Source organism: Pinus tabuliformis, chromosome 3_2 (assembly GCF_031772625.1).
Source record: "Pinus tabuliformis cultivar Carrire ecotype Pingquan chromosome 3_2, CPIR1, whole genome shotgun sequence".
NCBI lineage: Eukaryota > Viridiplantae > Streptophyta > Pinopsida > Pinales > Pinaceae > Pinus > Pinus tabuliformis.
This window is the reverse complement of record NC_142302.1, coordinates 452,281,642-452,290,085: the sequence shown is the minus strand read 5'-3', so window position 1 is coordinate 452,290,085 and position 8,444 is coordinate 452,281,642.

Genomic DNA, 8,444 nt, shown 5'->3' with positions numbered 1-8,444 from the left:
AGCAATGAAAATGATTTATGTAACAAACCCACCTTTATTCGAGTACCAGTCTATTCTAGTTGGGGTTCATGATATTCAATTAAGATCGGGAAGGATTGTAACATTAGAAAATCAGAAGCAACCTAGAGTGATTTTTGAAGAGAAATAAGAAGAGGAAACTCTTAATCATTCTCTGAAAGCTATCACTAAGTAGCCCTTATCCTCTGAATCCTTACCATCTTCTTCCAACCAGCCTCCCTTTCCAGAGAGACTAGTAATGGAAAGAAGTGAGCCTATTCCTGAGACTAGCTTGGCATCAAAGATTCAGAATCTTTTCATTAAGATACCTCTGCTCCAAGCCACTTTGTCTCAAGAAACCTGGGAGGAAGAGATTGGAACCCAAAACCATTATATTTGTTAGTAGGGCAGCAAAGTTGATGACGGGATGTGTGTCTATGGAAAAATATACTGATCCCAGAACCCAAAGAACCTAGTAGGAGGACATCCCTTGATCTTGGGTTGACCATGGCTTGCTATAGCCGATGCATATATTGGATGTTGCTCAGGTGATATGTGTATTTTGCATGGAGATTCTAGGAAGAAAGTTACCTTATAACCCCCAGCCAGATCCATTCAGGACCTTCAAGATACTTTATGGTTGGATCAAAGCAGTGATGAGGAGACTCAGCCCATTTCCCTTATCCATCAGTATACTAGGTCTTCACAAGAAGATGAAATTCAAGATTTCCTGAATAATCTAGACACCATACCTAATTTTAAGCTGTTGAGTTGGATTTTCAGCCTAGATTTTCAAGATAATCATGATTCTCATTCTTCTATACCACTACATTTGACCACCCCCTTGAGTACTCCTGAGCCTGATACTACTCTTATTGAGATTAGCCCCGATAAATCCTTGTATATTAGTTCATATTTGGACTCATCTTAGCAAGAGCAGCTCGTGAATTTGTTGCAAAACCATCTTAGTGCATTTGCATGGGGCTATGAAGATATGAAGGGTATTCCTCCTGAAACATGTACACATCATATCTATATTCAGGAAGGAACCCGACCTATCTGACAGCCCCAAAGCCGAATGAATCCAGCTCTAAGAGATATTGTGAAGGAAGAAGTACAGAAACTCTTGGATGGTGGTTTTATCTATCCTATTTCCGACAGTCAGTAGGTCTCTCCATTAGTGCTAGTACCTAAAAAAGATGGAAGATGGCATATTTGTATTGATTATCAAGAATTAAACAAAGCCACTCTCAAAGATTATTTCCCTCTCCCTTTCATTGACCAGGTGCTTGATACCCTTGTAGGAAAGAAATATTTTTAATTTTTAGATGGCTTCAGTGGTTATAACCAGATACAGATTGCACCCGAAGATCGGGATAAAACCACTTTTACATGTCCGTGGGGTACATTTGCTTATAGAGTGCTCCCCTTTGGTTTATGTAATGCCCCGACTACCTTTCAAAGGGCAATCCTAGCCATTTTTGCTGATCTAGAATTTGTAGAAAATTATATGGATGACTTTTCTTTGTTTGGTGATTCTTTTCAGGAAGCTCTCGAAAATATGGAAAAAGTACTTCTTCGTTGTCAAGAATCCCATCTCGCCTTGAGTGACAAGAAATGTAGATTAATGTGTAAAGCGGGAGTGGTACTTGGCCATTTGATTTCTGGTAAAGGTATCCAGGTTGATCCAGCAAAGATCGAAATAATTCTACATCTTCCTGCACCCAAAACTCAAAGGGAAGTAGGAGGTTTCTTAGGACATGCTGGTTACTATAGGAGATTCGTTGAATTTTTTCTTAAGATAGCTGCTCCTATTTTCCGACTTCTAGCTAAGGATAGTGAATTTTCTTGGACCACAGCTTGCCAATAGTCTTTTGAAACATTGAAGGAAAAGATAGTACAAGCACCAGTTTTGAGAGGTCCTAATTGATCCCTACCTTTCCACATTTCCTCTGATGCTTCAGATTTGGCTATTGGCGCAGCTTTAGGACAAGAGGAAAATAAACAATCCTATGTTATTTATTATATTAGTGAGAATTTGTCTTCTGCTGAATTAAATTATACAGTTACATAGAAAGAGTTTTCGCTATAATTTTTGCAATTAATAAGTTCAGACACTATATTACAAGATATGAAGTATTTGTACATACTGATCATTCTGCGATCAAATATTTGATGAACAATCCATTGACTAGTGGTATAGTGACTAGGTGGTTACTATTGTTGCAAGAATTTAATATTACTATTGTTGATAGATTAGGAAAATCTAATGTTGTAGTAGATTTTCTTTCTAGATTAGATAATCCTGGTGAAGAAACTCCTGTTAATGATGATTTTCCGGATGAACATCTTTTTGCTATGTCAATGGATTCCCCGTGGTTTGCTGACATTGCTAATTACTTGGTTACTGGGAAAACACCACCCCACTTGTCTGCTCGTGAAAAACGGAGTATTGTTCAGAAAAGTGCTGCATATTCTTGGAATCAAGGAGATCTCTTTTACACTGGTCTAGATCTAATTATCCGTAGATGTGTAAGAGAGGAGGAAGTGTTTGACATCTTGAAATCTGCTCATGATGAACCTTGTGGAGGCCACTTCGCTGATAAACGAACTGCATATAAAGTATTGCGTGCTGGTTACTTTTGGCCTTCCTTGTTTAAGAATGCAAAACAATATGTTGGGTGTTGTGATAGCTGTCAGCGAATGGGCCAACCTAATCAAACCAATGAAATGCCTTTATGCCCCCAAGCTATGATTAAGCCATTTGAAAAATGGGCTATTGATTTTATAGGGCAAATAAATCCAACATCATTAAGTAAAAAACATATCTTGGTTTGTACAGATTTTGTTACGAAATGGGTAGAAGCTAAAGCTATTTCTTTTGCTACAAAAAAAGTTGTTGTTGATTTTCTTTTTACTGAAATCTTTACTAGATTTGGTGTGCTTAGAGAAATTTTTTCTGACAATGGTCCACAGTTTATTTCTAATTTGGTACAGGGTGTGATGGAGCAATATAAGGTCTGGCACAGGAAATCCACGCCCAATCACCCGCAAGAAAACGGCTAGGTGGAATCCACAAACAAAGTGATCAAGTCCATTCTTACAAAGATAGTAAATATGCATCAGAAAGACTAGGTTGAAAGATTACCAGAGGCTTTGTGGGCATATAGAACCACTTGGAGGACTAGCACGGTACATACACCATATGAGCTGGTATATGGAAAACAAGTTCTATTACCAATTGAATTCCAGACCAAAAATTTCAGGACTACAGTTCAGTTAGGACTAGATCTCTATGAGGCCCAACAATCTCCAATTAAATGAGTTAGATGAATTTCGTAGGGATGTTGTTCAGCATAACATACTAATGCAGCAGCAATGTAAAAGATGGCATGACAAGTCTATTCAAAAAAAGCAATTCCAACCAGGTGATTGGGTGCTCCTTTATGATTCTAGATTTAAAATCTTTAAAGGGAAATTCCACACACGTTGGATGGGACCTTATGAAGTGATCCAAGTATTTGAGAATGGAGTAGTAGAAGTTAAAACTATTAATGGATAGAATTCAGTATTCTTGGTAAATGGACATAGGTTAAAGAAATATTTTCAACCACTTACCAGGAAAGATTTTATACAACAAGTCCAACAGCAATTCGGGACGGTAGTGGTGAATGGTAATACCAACCTTTTGAAAACATGAATTCTTCTTCTTCTTAAAAATAAAAAATAATATATAAAAAAAAATTAAAGAAAAAACATTTTCCTGTAATTATCAAAATCAGTTCGCTGACATGATTGCAAAAGGATCAATTTGAAAACCATATGGCTGGCAGGAAGATCAAAAATTTCTAATAAAAAGAAAATGTTGCTTGATCTGTAGATATGCTAGCGACCACCAAGTAAAAGCAGGTTCAGCAAAACCAACCTTTATACAATTGGGGTAATTAGCATGGATATTTATATTCAAGTAACGCTTAATTTTCGCTGCAGTTATTTTTTCATGCACCAGTGCAGGCAGACCTTCCAGAAAATTTTCTACCTTTCTTCATATTCCACTTTTGTAATATTCCCTCAGTTTTATTTTTCAATCCTAGAATGATTAGCCTTCCCACATTCTTCTAAATTTACCCTGTCCGCTTCGAAAAAAATCCCACTTTACCCTTTAATTTTTTTCCCTATCCCACTTCTATTTATTCCCTATTTTGGTACTATTTCTAGAATCCCTGTAACAGAATTCCTTCCCATTCTAGAATTTCACTTTTCCCACTCCTTTATTCCCTCATGAATTCTTTGCAGAATCTCGCGCACAAAGAGCAAAAGGATATGCTCTGAAGCATCAAGAAAGGGCGAAGCAAATTTCCAGTATAAGTTTAGGAAGTCATGTGGAAGTCCAACCTATATTTTATTTAAATTCTCTGCTTTTAGATATTATGCTTGCACTAGTGCAAGCATGTTGTCCTATATGATAAAGCAAGCAGAATGGTACCAGCATAATTTAAGCGATGCAAGCAGACCAATGCAAACATGCACCCTGTCAGAAACATAGTACAATTTACTCTTTCATAGCATATGTCATAGGAAAGTGGTCATCATGAAAATTTATATGAAGTCCTTTCACTTAGCTGACGAGTACTTGTGCTATCATACTAACTAGGAGAAAATTATTTAAAGTACAAGGTGTTTTTAAGTTAGGAATCATGATCATTTTTTTGAATGCTAAGTCTTTTGAATTATGAAGGAATTCAGAAGTGTTTAACTGTTGCTTGGACATAATTTCCCCATTTCTGCCATAATCTTGGATGTCCTTCACTCATAATGATTACCTCACCTAGCCGTTAAAACACCGCCGCAAGTACCAATTCGGCCTGACCTCAAAGATGTCGTGCAGTTACAGCGAATGAACTAGTGATAAGATGGAAAGGATGGTGGACAGTTGGATCCCTATTTATAAGAACCGATTTCCTGGTGTTGCATGTAAAATTCTCGACTGTTCATAGCCATTAAGTAGCAATGCCACCTGTTCGAAATGAACCCTCATCTCTCAGTAAGGTAGAACAAACTACTGAGTATCGCAATAGTCTTGCACTATTGCGAGACTCGGGCTTTCTTCAGTTTTTTCAGAAGTTTGATGGGCATGATAAAAAAGTGGATAACAGTTTGCCAAAAATTTCAAAAACAGCCGAGTAAGAATTGGGCCTCTCAAATTTAAAGTCAAAGAAGAATTTATAGCAATAGCGATAGGCTTGGAAAATACTGGTGAACAGTGGTTTAAAAATAAAAAACTAGAAAGGAAGCAATGGTAGCATTTTGTCGTCGACAAGAAGATGGAGGTAGACTAGAAGGAAGGAGTTCCACGCAGTGCTCTGCTGGGACAGTGGAAGGACCTCCTTTTCATCCTATAGAAGTTTATAACTTGTGAGGGAAGATACACCCGCACTCTTGTATATCATTTTAGGATATTGCAGCATTTTGAAGTCGGCCAACACGTCGATGGAGGATGAATTTCCCTTATTTTATGCTTAAGAGCTTGGAAGAAATGACCAAAGATGTGTAGGAAAGACATGCAAACCAGGCCAACACGAAGCTATATCACCAAGCCTGATAAAGATTCTGGTCCTGAAATAGCTAGAAGTTAAAGGCATGACATGGGAGGCACTGTTAAAATAGCTGCATAAAGAGACAGCTGCTGGAAAGGAGAAAGAGGACCCCACCAGCACAAGCAAGGGCCCGAGTAAGAATGAAAAAGGGAGTCCTTCTTGCACTAGTGCAAAAAGGAAACTATCAGAAAAATCAACAGAAGAAAAGGCCCCATCTTCAAATAAGAAGATAGTTAGTGCACCTACTGAAGAGACTCCTTCTACACCACCATTACAGGCACAGACCCCCGAAAATGACAACCTGTCAGTCCTTGCGAACGCAACAAAATTTGCAGAGGTCGAAGATGATGCTCTGTTGGCTGATTTCATTAAAAATCCTGGAAAAAGAATAAAGTATCTGATGTAGGCAAAGAACCATAGTCCCCACAGGGCGTTGAATCCCCTCTTGCACCAGTACAAGAAGAAGCACTAGCAAAAGAATAAGAAGCAAAAGAAGAAGAGGTAGAAGAAGAAGAAGTAGGAGGAGAAGAACCCAAAGAAGAAGAGGTAGAAGAAGAAGAGGCAGAAGAAGAAGATGCAGAAGAAGGAGAGGCAGGAGAAGAAGAACCGGAGGAGGAAGAACCAGAAGAAAAGGGACTAGAGGAAGAAGAATTTCCTGATGTAACCATGAGGGATATTGAGGTGTCTGAGGAAGACACAAGCCCTGCCAAAACAAAGAAAGAAAAAGATTTGGTAACTCCTGCTGCTCAGGTAGTGGAACTAGAGCTTCAAGTGTAGAACTTAGAATAGCTTATAGCTAAAGTGCAGGAGGATAAAGAACAGAGTAGAGGAGAATTGACGACGGAGATCCAGAAAAAGAAAAGGGAAATTAAAGTCTAGAAGTACTGAGCTATGCAATGTTTCAAGCGACTTAAAAAGGTGACAAAGAAACTAAAGAACATCATAAAGAAGAAGTCTGAAACATTGCAGGCTGATGATAGTATACCAGAGTAGGATTGAGCTGGAATGCTCAAAGTTTTGAAGTTTTTTGCAGAGGTAAAGAATTGTGTGAGGACACACAATAGTTTAGGGATGGGAGGACATTAACCCCCTAATTTGCTCTCTTTTTTCCATTTTCCCCTTCCTAAATCATAACCATTTACCGTTGTTTTACTTCTCTTATACACCCTCATCTTGCACTAGACCAAGAATGATGACATATTTCTTATGCCATTTATTTTTCATATTTTAAACTTAACTTAGCATTAATTAATTATTTATTACATGATTTCTTGCTTATAATCACTCTTTGTAACTTATCGATATCTCCAATGTTTATTTGGTAGTCAAAGTACTTACCGTGACCACTAATCCTAGTGCAGAATTGGATCTTGCACCGATGCCAGCACAACAAATCCTTGCAGCAAATCCGAACCTCCTTGATCACCGCCTCATTTTGAGCAGCCTCACCCACGACAACAAGATCGATCTAAAGGCAGTCGAGCTCCAGGCACGACAACAAGATCGATCCAAAGGCAGCCAAGATCGAATTTGTGAAGAACAAACAACTGGATATTGGCTACGACCATTTTTGTTGAACTGTCTAATTTTGAAGGCCGAAAAGCTAAAATCTGCATTTGGTTATGTAATTCGTTAAACAATCTATTTTAGCCTTTGGCCAAAGATCTATATGATGAAGAATGTAAATAGGGCGAGATAGTTTTTGGATATAAATTTTTTATAGAACAGAGACATAGCCAGAGAGGCGGTAACAGGGTGTTGTATTTTGTTATCACCTGAATTTGGATTGGACTATGTATTCACGCAAGTATTTGCCTCAGTGAATTAATAAAAATGGAGCTTCACCTCATGTTCTATAAATTGCATTTTTGTGTTTGAAGCTGATGAATTGATTAAAGTACTGAGTAGCGTTTCTATTTGAAAGGGAAACGCGCTGGTTGGCTAGGGCCCAACCAACCTAGCATGCGTTGGTTGGCTAGGGCACAACCAACCTATCACGTTTACCCTATTTCCTATTTCTTGTAATTTGTGTTTATATATTGTCAAGTGTGATTTAATTTCCAGCACATGCATTCCTGTCTAAGTGAAAGCGGATCTGTTGTGTGAAGTAGCTAAGTTTCTTTTTCTTGCACCTGATTTTAGATTGGTTTTCCCCGCCTGGTCCAAGCAAGAGAAATAAAATTGCACCAGTGCACGTTGTTGTGATATTCCTTTTCTGCAGTTCGGTTTGGTTGGTTTTCCCCACCTGGTCCAAGCAGGAGAAATGAACCTGCACCAGTGCACATTGGTGTGATGCAACAAGCCTTTCTATTTTACTTCCCGCAATTTTCTTGCTTTCATTAAACACTTTATGATAGGATAAACGTATATGGATTGTTTCCTTATTTCTGCACTCTGTCAAAATCAGAAACATTCATTTTTTTATGTGTGCAGTTTGATTTAACAGTACAATAGCACTTGCAGTAACTAAGCACTTATTTTAAGAATTAAATGCTAAGTGCAAGAAGCTCTGATCCGGTGCAAGAACTAGTTTCTTGTCATGGGATTTGAGTGCTTTAAACCTAGAAAAGTTCAAGCCTTTCAAGAAGAAAAACGCTTGTAGTAAAGACACTATGCATACCCTCTGCATAAATCTATGTTCCTTCACTAGTGCAAGCAAACTACGATAGTGTAGGACAGATTAGTGCAAGAAGGAAACCTCTAAAGGAGCAGGTTTAAAGGGCCCATCTGACAAGATTGTTAATAATCTCTTCTAAAGAAAAACACACACTAAGGAGTTAAACAATAGTTAGCTAGAGTGATTACCCTTTTATTTCTAAATTCCTTTTGCAAATGTGTTCTTCCTTGCTC